The 13823-nt window shown below is 43.1% G+C and overlaps 1 non-coding gene across 1 annotated transcript; it reads left to right on the top strand.

The window, feature by feature from the left end:
- Window positions 1-13172: 13172 nt before the first annotated feature.
- On the top strand, window positions 13173-13279 carry LOC141622521 (small nucleolar RNA R71). Its single transcript, XR_012533000.1, has one exon. It is a non-coding gene; the product is annotated as a small nucleolar RNA R71 (small nucleolar RNA).
- Window positions 13280-13823: the final 544 nt, after the last annotated feature.

The following is a 13823-nucleotide window of genomic DNA, read 5'->3' as shown; positions in this document are numbered from 1 at the left end:
ACATCAAAACCTTCAAGGACTTAACCATACTAGGAACGAGGATTGAAGATGACATCCGTAAAGAGCTCTTGTCCAAAACAGTAGGTCGAGGATATCAAGGCTCAACAAGTCGTTCTTACGGCTTCACTAGCAAGACCGATGAAGTTAACCTTCTCGAGCCATCCAAGAAGAGGACCCCACCAAGGAAATTCACAAATCTTGGGGACACTTACTCAAATGCTCTAAAGAGGCTAATGAAACAAGGCAAACTCCAACCCATAGAGCCTACTCCCGAACCCGAAAAGAAATCCAAGTTCTGGGACGAGAACTCGTACTGTGAATATCATAGGGGGAAGGGGCATGACACAGAAAAATGCTACAAATTGAGGAATGTACTTCAAGACATGATTGAGGATGGTCGACTACCAATACTGCCGGGAGGTAAACCCAACAACACTCAGAATCCTCTTGGAATTCTAGTGATCACAAGTGAAGAATCTACCTTAGATTTTTCACACCTCATTTCTCCAGTTGAAGACGAAATCCACGCGATCGAGAATGAAGGGTTCTACTCTACCATTTCCCCTACCATTACCGACTTCATCGCATGGGCAAGGAGTGTGGATAAACAAGTTTGGGAATTGGAAAATGTGGTGACACCCTTACATGACCCCAATGCGACACCTAAAGAACACGCGCCACTAATCTTCTCTCAAAATGCGACCATGCAAGAAATAGTCGCCGTGGTTGATAAACTAGTCGACCAAATCACACAACTAGAGGATGAGATCATGAGAATGAGAGAACTAGCTACAATCAATGGAGTATGGCCGATGACGATGAAGACGAGTATCTCATTGAAAACTCCCTAGTCAAAGAAATAGTCTAAAATGGTGAAGACCAAGATGTGGACCACCTAACTTGTTTGGGGCGTCCATATCAAAGCACTACTCAAAACGGTCCAACTAACGTTGTCACGCCAAATGATAACGAAGATGACTCCACTAATCATTTGCTCAAGCAATTACAGAAGACAAAGGCTGATCTTTCAGTCTGGCAACTAGTGGCAAGCTCATTCCCACATCGCCAAGCTTTACTGCAAGCTTTGGCCAAACTAAATGTAGCACATAACTCCACACCCGACGATGTAGTCAACTTGGTCTTCCAAGAATCACCGAAGGTAAGTTATCCTATTACTTTCTCAGACGAAGATTTGCCACCCTTTGGCGCTAGTCATAACTTGGCTCTTTACATCACTGTCGTTTGCTTAAAGAAGAATGTGCCAATGACCTTGGTGGATGATGGTTCCGCGGTCAACGTCATACCCCTGAAAACGGCATACAAACTAGACATGAAAGAGTCATATTGGACCCCCACCAATCAAGGTGTTCGCGCATATGATGGTACACGACGAAAGGTAGTAGGACTCGTTAACCTAACCATAGGCACAAGGCCAATTGAGCGAAAGGTTAACTTCCAAATAGTGGAAATTGAAGCTTCCTTCAACATACTCCTGGGAAGACCTTGGATTCACGCTTCCAAAGCGGTAACATCCACCCTTCACCAAAAGATCAAGATCCCACTAAATGGCAAAGTGGTGACAATCACCTCGTCACCCATCAAGGCCATAATAAAAAAGAAGTCAAATAATCAAGTCCTTGCAGATCCAGTATACGAACTTGGGGGCATTCAAAGCATAAGTGTCATAGAAAGTGAATTGGCACCCCTATACTACGATCCCTACTCCAACTTGGTGGTCAACCACATACTCAAATCCCAGGGATACTTCCCTGGAATGCCTTTGAACCCTACCCGAAGAAGCACCTTCGCGCCCTACAAGGAAGGCAACTCAAAAAGAATACCACTTGGACTAGGATACAAACCCACTAAAAAGGAAGTTCTCGAAATGCTCGCTCAAGTTCAAAACCGAAAGCACATAGGAGTCCAAATGCAACCATATTTCTCTACCCTAAATGGATACTTTGTTAGGGAAGTAAATCAAGAACTCTTTCACGGATTTCCCGAACCTTGGCACTACCTCGGAAGGAAGCTAGCCGGAATCGAGATCTTTCACGATTGCTACATCATTCCTCCAGAAACGGTTCCTACCGTCAAAAGCCGTCAAGCACCTTGCTTAGACGAACAAGCTATTAGTCTACTCTTCGGAGAAGATCGATTTGTTAAAGCCGCGCAGGATGAGATCATTACCATGATACTTCAAGACGATCACTTCAACCCTTCCGCGTTAATCACAGAAACAAACGCGAACCAACAGAAAGGATGGAGAAAATCAATCAAGTGGACCAACAATCAAGGAAGACTCTTCAAGCTCACCACTGGAGAAGGAGAGATGTTCAAAGGAGAACCAGAAGACGATGAATTCGAGTCAGAGTCAGAGTCGAAATCTAGAGAAGTCACTAAGGAGTCTCCTTTTGTCGTCACCCCCATTCCCTTCGTTTCTCCTGGCTTAGCCTTAAATAGTAACAGTAGTTTGGGAAATGTCCCTACAACTGTCCCTTTACCGCCACTGACCACAGATCAGATGGCTTCTTTGTTTCAACTTTTCACAAACTTTAATATGAATAAATCAGGTTCTGCTTACTCTTTGTGTTATCTTAAGTGCAATTTTGTTTACGATGATACTGAGGATGACCCAGACCCAGACTCAATTGAGATACCTCCCTACATAGCCAAAGAAATACTACAAGAGGGGGAAGGGGGACCAGTAATAGAGAACACCGAACCCATCAACGTAGGAACCGAACTAGAACCCCAAGAACTCAGGATAGGGACTACCCTGAGCCCCACCTAAAGGACCAGTTTCATAGACCTCCTACACGAATTCAAAGACATTTTCGCTTGGTCCTACAAAGACATGCCAGGGATCGACAGGGATATCGCCGAGCATAGAATCCCAATTAAGCCAGGCTTCAAGCCCGTGAAACAGAAGCTTCGTCGAATGAGAACAGAATGGGCTCTCAAGATTAAAGAAGAAGTCGATAAGCAATTCAAAGCCGGGTTCATCAAAGTTTCCGAGTACTCTGACTGGGTAGCCAACATAGTACCTGTACCCAAAAAGGATGGGAGAATCCGTGTTTGTGTTGATTTTAGGGACTTAAACAAAGCAAGCCCTAAAGATGACTTCCCTCTACCACATATCGACATATTGGTGGACAATACCGCAGACCACGCGTTACTATCCTTCATGGATGGGTACGCAGGTTATAACCAAATCAAAATGGCCATAGAAGACATGCATAAGACCGCCTTTGTCACTCAATGGGGGAACCTATTGCTACACGGTCATGCCGTTTGGGTTAATCAACGCCGGAGCTACATATCAACGAACCGCAACTACACTCCTACATGACATGATGCACAAGGAAGTTGAAGTATACGTAGATGACATGATTGTCAAGTCCAAGGATAGAGAGGGGCATATTGCGAACCTTCGCAAATTTTTCTCAAGGCTACGAAAGTACAACATGAGGCTCAATCCTCAGAAGTGCGCATTCGGAGTAACATCTGGCAAACTCCTGGGATACGTCGTTAGCCAACGAGGTATAGAAATAGACCCTTCCAAAATCAAGGCTCTGATCGAAATGCCACAACCTCAAACAGAGAAAGAAGTCAGGGGATTCCTGGGAAAAGTGCAATATATAAGTCGATTCATGTGGGATGATGACTGTCAAAAGGCATTTGACCGAATCAAGGAGATATTAGCTAAGCCACCAGTGCTCATGCCACCTCAGCGAGATCAACCTCTTGGTTTATATCTCACAGTAACCGAAACAGCCATGCTAGCTCAAACCGTAGGAAAGGAGGAAAGGGTTATCTACTACCTTAGTAAGAAGTTCTTGGAGTACGAATGCAAATACTTACAACTCGAAAAGACATGCCTCGCTCTTGTGTGGGCAACGAAGAAGCTACATCACTACATGCTTAGCTACTCTGTCAAGATATACTCCAAAATGGATCCAGTCAAATACCTCTTCGAGAAACCCGTCCTCAACGGACGCCTAGCAAGATGGACTTTGATGCTCTCATAATTCGATCTCAAATACGTGCCTCTAAAAGTTATAAAAGGGCGCGCCATTGCCGAATTCTTTGCAGAAAATCCCATCAATGATGCACAAACAATAGATACTTGGTCATTTCCAGACGAGGATATACTCCAAACCGATGTAGACTCCTGGGACCTTTACTTTGATGGAGCATCAAACTTAAGAGGATTTGGAATAGGAGTGTTGCTCATTTCTCCTGAAGGCGAGCATACACCAATCTCTGTCAAACTCGACTTCGAGGTGACAAATAACGCTGCAGAATACGAAGCTTGTCTCATTGGACTACAAGCGGCAGTGAGCTTAGGCATCAAAAACCTCCGAGTACATGGAGACTCATCCCTGATCATCAATCAAGTTACGGGATCTTGGAAAATCCGAAGCGAAAGTCTAGCACCTTATCATGCCAGAATAGACCAAGTTGCCCAATTCTTTGATCACGTGACCTATCTACACCTACCTCGGGAAGAAAATCAATTTGCAGATGCTCTTGCAAAACTTGCATCTTTGATTAATATGCCAGATGACATGGTAGAAATGCCTTTATGCATCGAACGACGATCAGAGCCCGCTTATGTCCACCAAAACACCAATGAAGAGGAAATCGCAGAGGAGCCCTGGTTCCAAGCAATCCTAAATTTCAAGCTCAACGGTACCTATCCACCAGATATGGACAAAAGAGGACAACGTGCTATACGCCTATTAGCTTCCCAATACGTTCTCATGCAAGGGGAGTTATACAAAAGAACACCTCTTGGTGTAATCCTACGTTACCTTGATCACTCACAGGCACGGAAAGTGATGGAAGAAGTTCAATGATGGAGAATACGGTCCTCACATGAGTGGGCCCATGATGGCAAAGAAGATCACACGTTTGGGGTATTATTGGACCACAATGGAATCCGATTGCATCAAATACGTAAGACATTGCCACAACTGCCAGATCTTCGGGAATGTACAGCATGTCCCTCCTTCGTTACTCTATACAATGACATCTCCGTGGCCATTTTCTGCCTGGGGAATTGACATAATCGGGAAGATAACCCCCCAAGGAGCAGGAGGAGGTCACTGTTTCATCCTAGTGGCAATCGACTATTTCACCAAATGGGTAGAAGCGGCTTCCTACACTAGTCTCACAGCTAAAAACGTGGCAAAGTTCATACAAAACAACATCATCTGTCGATACGGTTGCCCACATGAGATCATTAGTGATAATGGATCGCATTTCCAAGCTGAGACTGAGCAATTGCTAGCCAAGTACAAAATTAGGCATCACCACTCTTCGCCATATAGACCACAGACTAATGGCGCGGTAGAAGCAGCAAACAAGAACGTTGTCATAATTCTCAAGAAAATGATTGACAATTATCGAGATTGGCCAAGCAAGATACCTTTTGCTTTGTGGGTATACCGCACATCTGTTAGGACGCCCACTGGGGCCACCCCTTTCTATTTGACCTACGGCATGGAAGCTGTACAGCCAGTCGAGTTAGAAATACCATCATTGCGTATCTTACTCGAAAGTCAAATCCCGGAAGATGATTGGAAGAGGGATAGATATGAAGAACTCATCTTCCTGGATGAACGTAGGCTACGCGCATTACATAATGTCCAAACGTATCAAGCACGTATCAAACGAGCCTTCAACAAAAGGGCCAAGCCAAGAAACATCAAAGAAGGAGACTTAGTACTCAAATCAGTTAGAGCTCTTTTACCTGTCGATCCACGGGGAAAATTCAAACCTAATTGGGCCGGACCATTTCTAGTCAAGTCCATACTTCCAGGGGGTGCGGTTAGAATCACAGACCTAGATGGGAATGAATTTGCCAACCCGACAAACCTTGACCAACTAAAACGGTATTATGCCTAGAATAGGACCAAAAACGCGCCTCGCGTGACCTCACGTGTCGCTCTTGTGGCACTAAATAAACGGCCCCTGGCCAAGCTGAAATAAGCTAATGTCACTTTGCTCTTGCATTTTGACAAAATCGTCATCCTCATATCATCAAATAAACTAAATTTGCACCTTAAGAGTAAGTAAAAAGCTCATGCTTATCTTCTAAGTTCATTACAACCTCCTGCTTAGAACAATTATTCTTTTACATTTACTCGAACTACGCGCAAGGGTTTGATTTCATTTTTTTAATGAATACGTAGGCAATCCTTCACAGGATACAACCCATTAATTTCAAAATGTAAATAGAAGGACATTTGCAATTGCATTTGGAATTCGACAAGAATAATAAATAGAAAAGCACAACGGTTTCATAACCAATTAACCTCTTTTATTTCATTCATAATAATAATAATACGTTACATAATAAAAATTAAAAATAGGCTAGGATTCTAAAAACCCCACCTTCTTATTACAATAATGATAATAATAATAAAAGGCTTGGGCTATTCCTCCATCTTCCCTTTGCCCTTGTCATTCTTGTCATACTTCTTGTCACGACCTCGAGCCAGACGCTCTTGCGCCACTTCGGACCTAATCACCAACGGTCTTTCTCGCGGTCTAGACTTCCCATTCTTGTCCATCACTTTATCCACGACATGAGAGGTCTTCGGTTTCTTCGAAGGATGAACGACTCGAAACCCGGCTTCTTCCTCTCCCTCAGTCAGATGCTTCTCTTTCTCCTTTTCCACCTCGCGCACCTTATAGTCAACAGGCTCGCGCTTCCTCAATCTCTCGCGCTCCTCCGGAGTAGTAGCTTTCCTCCATCGCAGATAGGAATCCGACACCCACAAGGCACTAGCGGAAGAGTTTAAGAACCATACATTTCTTTGAGCCCATTTAACGGCCCACTCCCTTCGACTCTCAGTAGTAAGCGCCACGGCGGTCTGCGGGACAGTGTCAAGCTTCGGGATCATCTGTTTCATTCCAACCTATCTCATCAACCTCTCCGGGAAGATGCATACGATGAATTCCAAGCCAGGTGATACCCGTCGTGAGGTGTCAAAAATAAATTTATAATCTCCAACTACAACTATAGCTAGCGGCAGTCGGGTCGAACCACAGAGAGGCAGACGTAATTTCTAGTTGTTGTATTTCGGTCTAAGGTAATGATGTGGGGGTTTGAGTTGATTTGGTCTATACTAATGGCAATAAAAGAAATGTAAACTAAATAAACGGTTTAAACAGATAAAAGAAGGGTACTAGGATGGTCGGTTCGTTATAGTTTCGGCGGCAGCATACTAAACAGGTCCAAATCAAACACATGAGGCGGGAAATAAAGAGGTCCTCTCGGTCCACTCTTAACAAATAGCATCTTTCGATCTCGCTATAGGTCCCTAATATCACTAATATTAACTTTCGTCCTGAAAAGTGACTAACGGTCTAAACTTTACCTATCTTTCGATCTCAGCATAGTTTAGTCATTTTAATTGTAGGTCTGACAACTGTCCCTATCTTTCGATCTAATGGGTCAGTCATAAATTAAGCATCTAACTGGTCGCATGCATTCGATTCGTTAAATACAACATTAAAATCAATTAAAACGAAAGGTAACCTCACGTGGTCAGTCGATCGACCAAGTATGGCAGTCGATCGACTGGCATGCGATTTTAGTCCAAATTAATATTACGCCGCCTACGCTATAATTCCCCTACATCCTAGCACAATTAATTTAGCTACTCATGCTGAGGGTGATAACAACAATAAAACTAGGGCATAAAAGTACTGAATTCATAATTAAAGCGGTAGGATAAATGATTAACATGCAACGAAAAAATTGGCTTGGAATCTAACTAGCAATTCTATACTAACAACGAAATTAAAGTGAATCGAAATAAGGCAGAAGGAATACCGAGATTGCAGAGGAATGATTAAGAATAAGAACGAAATTCCAATGCTAAAACAATGTTCCGAACCCTAATTCTTTGAATGAATAAGACTCAATGTTACTGTATAAAACTTAGATAAAAGTTGGATCCCTAAAACTGATGTTCTAGGTTACGTTATATAGCAAATATACGTAACTATTATTCCAAAACCTAATGTATCATGGGCTTGCTAAATCTCGATCTTTTAATTCTCGTCTGGAATAGCGGCTTGGTCGATCGACTGAGGGTAGTGGTCGATCGACTGAGCAGCAGTGCACAGTAGCTTCTGGATCCCGCAAGTTGGTCGATCGACTGAAAGTAGTGGTCGATCGACTGCTTTAGCTGCTACTTGACTTCTATAATCTCGTGGATTTGTCTTTTGGGCCGTGGAATACGCACCAAGCTCGTTCCTTAAGCGAATTCTTCACGTCAAATGCAATGCAGGATACTCGGGGACGGATTTAGCTCAATTTCCGCTGAATTCTTCACATTTCTGCAATAATGTACAAAAATACGGAAGTAGACGGAAATAGGGAGAAATGTAGCATAAACTACATGAATGAGCTCTGAAATGCGTGTGAAATGAGGTGCAAAACATCATATATTAGACACGCATCAAACTTCCCCAAACCAAACCCTTGCTTGTCCTCAAGCAAGAACAAGACTCGATCTAATGACCTAATGGAACGAGTTCAATCTCAGAGCGAATTGCAATATGTAAAGCCTAAACCAATTTAATGCACAACCAACAATCAATTAGTAATGTGAATCATGCAAACGAATTATGAAGTCGTTAAAAACTGCTGAACCTTCAACCATAGAGACTTATCAAATTGGACTCTCACGGGTCGCTCATATCACACATAAGCACAGGTGAAAATATAAGAGGATAGAAAGAATTCATTTTTGTAAAGACTCTCACCTAACTACGACCTATAAGAACATGCCTGCAGTCTAATATGAAAATAATCTCTACAACCGTACATATGCATTCAACCAAACAAATGACCATGATACATGCCAAGGTAAATATGGATATGTGAGGTAATGGGTAAGAAGGGCAAAACAATTATGGAAATGTGGAGGTATAGGCGGCCAAGCTAGTACCCAAATAAAACCATATGACAACATCCACTTCGTTACTCAAAATCAACAATAAAAACCGGTGCTAATAGCAAGCACAAATCTCACAATCTCCAATACAATTGTAATTCCCTAAATGATAATAATAAAACATGGGAATAAAATCACCAACTAATCAAAACTCCAACCATGTGATTTATTTTCTTTTCTCGGGCTTCAGTCGATCGACCAATGAGTCCAGTCGATCGACCATGTATCGAACTTGTTTCTCTTTTTTTTTTCCGAATCATTTTTCTTTTCTTTTCTTTTTTTATTTTTTTCTTTCTTTCGAACACCAGTCGATCGACCTAAATGGGCAGTCGATCGACCGCCTTGAACAGTACAGAACTCTCTTTTTCTTTTTTTTGAATCATTTTTTCATTTTTCCAACTTTTCCAGTTCTTTTTCTTTCTTTCCTTTCTTTTCATTCTCCCAACAACATCTCAATCGAGCAAAAGGCTACCAAAAACAAGTAACAATCCCAAAACTAAACTACTAGCTTGACAAAGGCAGGCTAAATGTAGGATGTAGTAAATAGGACAAAAAGGCCGTTTTTGGCAATGTGGAGCTCATGGGTAAAACGAGAAAAGGAAACCTCTACCACATGTGTCAACAAACCACAGACCGAATGCATACAGGTATTAAGCAGATTAAGTTCATATTTATGCATATTGATGTAACATGTCTTATAAGGAGTAACTACTCACATCCTAAATAAACTGGTCATAAATGTCACCAGTTATAAGCTCTAAACCTCAGAAAATATAAGTAGTTTGCCAAAAATCAAAGTCAAGTCTCAAGTCCAGCAAATAATTTAACGAAAACTCGTAGATATGCATATATGATTCTACTAATAACATGTCAATTAGCAAGGCTTAGGCAAAACAGATGCAAATGCAATGTCATCATTGAAATACTACCATTCCGACTCAACCTATATGCTAAAATAAACGTGCATTTTGTTTGAAATTTTGAAATTTTGAAATTTTTTGGATTTTTGGGTATATATGAAGAAATAAACAATGCAAAACAAAATGTAAACGTGAATGCAAGCAAATGATATGCGACGCAAAACCCTTCCCCAAACCAAATCGCACAATGTCCCCATTGTGCAAAATCATATAATGAAGCAAAGAGAAACGGGAATTTGCGTAAAATAAATAAATATGACATGAAGTGGAAATCGGGAACTCACAAGACTTTAAGCGCAGCAAAGGAAACCTCCCCAAACCAGCGTGAGCCAGGAGGTTTCAGTAGCTAGCAGTGCTACCAATAAGGACCTGAAAAGACAAACACAAACCACGCATAAAATCGAAAAAACAAGTTTGAGGCGATATTTTGGGCATAAATGAGAGAAAAAATAGAAGAAATAAATAAAGATGGAAGATAAAGTGGAGTAGAAAACTCCCTCAATTCCGCAAATCGACCAAACACAGCAGGGGAAAGGTCTTGAACAAGTACAGCAGCGGCAGTGGTCGATCGACCACTTAGCCCAGTCGATCGACCAGGTGAACATGAACAGTATCGCCTGGAACCTGCAGACCAGTCGATCGACCAATGGTGCCAGTCGATCGACTGAAAACACTGCTGTAACTTCTTATTTCTTCGTATTTGCTCAATAACTTGAGCTAATAAGGTCTAAAAACCTGCAAATGCACAATAATACGCGCCCAAAATTGCGCAAAACCCAAAGTAAAGTCTAAAGTGCTTAAAAATCCTAAGCAACAAAAATTAAATGCGAAGTCTCGCGCACACAAAATACGGTAAATAGTCTTAAAAGCAATAAAGTAAATGTTTGATAAAGCATTTGATCAATTAGTAGTTGATCAAGAACGGCCACGGTATGGCCCGCTTCGTCGGCTTCTGGCTACTAGAGGTAGCCTCAACGGTGCTCATCTTCTTAGCTGCACCCTTCTTAACTTCCACATCCGTACGGCACAACGGATCAACAGCTTCGTCATCTCCCTAATCAATGGCCTCTTCAGATTCGTCGGAATCCAGGTCGGACTCTCTCACTTTGGCTGGCTCGTCTTCAAGCTCCTCATCAGTACCATAGCTAAGGCATCCAAAACCACCCCTTGAAACGATTTGCTCCTTCGCAGCTGGAGCAACAAGTGGCTCTCCCTTCCCCAAACCAGCTCCTGCAATGTCTAAAATAACAGAATCTCCCTCCTTTTTGCTCCCAATCTGGGGCGGAGTTGTTACAACAGAAGTAGTAATAGAGACAGGCATATCAGGAAGCACAAAGTACGATTTCTTTTCAGAAACCGTATTACAAGTCACGGGCCACATGGGGTCCTTCTTCTTAGCAGGTTGGGCAAAAACGATGGAATGCTTCCCAACTTTGAAGGTCAAGGTTCCTAAACCAACATCTATGACTGCACCAGCAGTGTGCAAGAATGGCCTACCCATAATGATAGGTATATGGGCATCCTCAGGCATGTCTAGTACGACGAAGTCAATAGGGAAGAAGAACTTCCCTATTTGGACAGGGATGTCCTCTAAGACTCCTATTGGCTGGACCGCGGAACGATCAGCCATCTGTACTGTCATATCGGTCACTGCAAACCTAGTCATCTTAAGCTTCTTAGCTAGACTCAAGGGCATTACACTTATATTGGCTCCTAAGTCACATAACGCCTATTCAATAGAAAAGGTACCTATGCTACATGGAACGGAGAAGCTACCTGGGTCTTCTAGTTTGTGGGGTGCAGTGTGTGTTAGGTAAGAGCACGACTCTTTAGTAAGTGCGACAGTATGCACAGTTTCAAGTGACCGCTTCTTGGACAAAAGTTGTTTCATGAATTTAGTATAAGCGGGCACTTGGTTTACTAACTCGAGAAAAGGAACGTGTACATTCAAGCTACGAATAACTTTTTCAAATTTATTAAAAGATACCTGTTCCTTCGTCGGCACTAATCTTTCTGGATATGGGGCTGTAAGAAGTAACTTGGCCCTCTCCTCTAAATCTCGCATGCCGGCATCCGTGGACTTAGGCTGAAAGTCCACCACCTTCTCTTTGTTGAAGCTTGACCCTTCTTCAGACCGTCTCAAATGTGAGCCATTGATCGACATTGGGTAATACTTCGGAACTGGGACTGACCCATCAGCATTCGGGTCTTGCCCCAATATTTTCGGGACTGTCGTACCTCGAAACAAGTGATCCCTCAGATTGTCGGGCATTGGAGGACGAAATGAATCACCTTCAGCAGTAATCTCAGTCGATCGACCGGTGATGTCAGTCGATCGACTGACTTGAACAGGACCAGAAGCTTCTGTAACACGCACCTCAGTCGATCGACCGGGTATATCAGTCGATCGACTGATATACCTGGTAGACGTCTTATTCTTGCTTTTATTCGCCATAGCCTTCTTTTGAGTCGGTTCCGGCTCATCTTTTTCAGGGACACCCTCAACCATAGCAGGCCCTTCCAGGGCGGTCCCGCTCCTCAAAGTGAGGGCATTTACGGTCTCTTTCTGGTCCGTCTGAGTCGGTAAGTGTCCCGGGGCTCGAGTGGTACTCTTGCTAGCCAATTGAGCAATTTGGCTCTCTAGTAGCTTCATCCCGGCCTCTCTAGCTTGGGATTCCTTCAGCAACAAGTTCTTAAATTCAGCGAAGTCGGAATTTTGGGATTGTTGCTGCTGCGGCACATAGGGAGGTTTCTGATATTGTTGTTGCTTATGATGAGGGGGCACATAAGCTTGTTGTTGCTGCTGTTGTGGGGGTTGAGTCGGATTCAAGACATTTTGGCTACTCCACCTCAAGTTGGGGTGGACATTCGGCTCATAGTACGTGTTTGTCTGCCTATAATGTTGAAAGGCAGCACAAGACTCGAAGGGACTAGGACAATTTTCTGAAACATGTCCCTCAGCTCCACATCTTCTACAGACGAAAGGACCGTCTGAAACAACATTAACATGGTACATCCCCCCTTTTGAAGCTCCTCCCAATTCATATTTGTCAAACCTTGCAGTGAGAGCCTCTAATGCAGCTACTGAAGAAGATTCAGCAGCTCTCCTCTCGAATTCCCATATTCAGCCTTATGAGTGGCCAAATCATCAATGATCTTCCACCCCTTTGTCTCTCCCATGTTCTCAGCAAATCGGTCGTTGGCTGCAGCATCCAAAATAGCCTTCTGATCGTCATACAGCCCGTTATAGAACTGATTGCAGAGACTCCATTTTTCGAACCCATGGTGTGGTATGGTTCGCACCAGCTTCTTAAATCGGACACATGCTTCATGGAAGTTCTCATCAGGTCCCTGTTTGAAGCTCGTGATCTGAGCTCTAATGGCATTCGTCTTCGACGCAGAAAAGTATTTCTTGTAGAATGCCAAGGCCAAAGAATTCCAGTCGGTGATCCCATAAACATCTCGATCCAGATCTCTGTACCACTCCCTAGCAGCATCGCGGAGTGAGAATATAAACATAGTTTCCTTTATCAGGTCCTGGGTCACACCGGCCGGCGGGGGTATAGAGCAGCAATAATCGATAAAAATCTCCATATGCTTGGCTGCATCTTCATTTGCAGCTCCCCCGAACTGGTTTCGCTCAACCAAGTTAATATAGGAAGGCTTTGGCTCGAATTTTCTTGCCTCCTCTGGTAGTTCGAATCCTTTGTAGAGATTCGCAGCTGTCGGCTCTGAATGACTTGCTATAGTTGCTTCTTCAGCCATGACTGGAATTTCTGGAGAAGTGACTGTCTCAGCTGAAGAAATAGAAGCAGGAGATGTAGGTGGATCTTCCTCGAACAGCTCGTTCTCGTAAAAACTTGACAGAGTACTCAGCTCTTCCTCTGTCGGTAATACCCTTTGTGATCGTCTCAACTCACGCAAGGAT

This window comes from Silene latifolia, chromosome 1 (genome assembly GCF_048544455.1).
Source record: "Silene latifolia isolate original U9 population chromosome 1, ASM4854445v1, whole genome shotgun sequence".
In the NCBI taxonomy this organism is placed as follows: Eukaryota; Viridiplantae; Streptophyta; class Magnoliopsida; order Caryophyllales; family Caryophyllaceae; genus Silene; species Silene latifolia.
The sequence above is the reverse complement of the archived record's forward strand: the minus strand, read 5'-3'. Positions and strand labels throughout refer to the sequence as shown.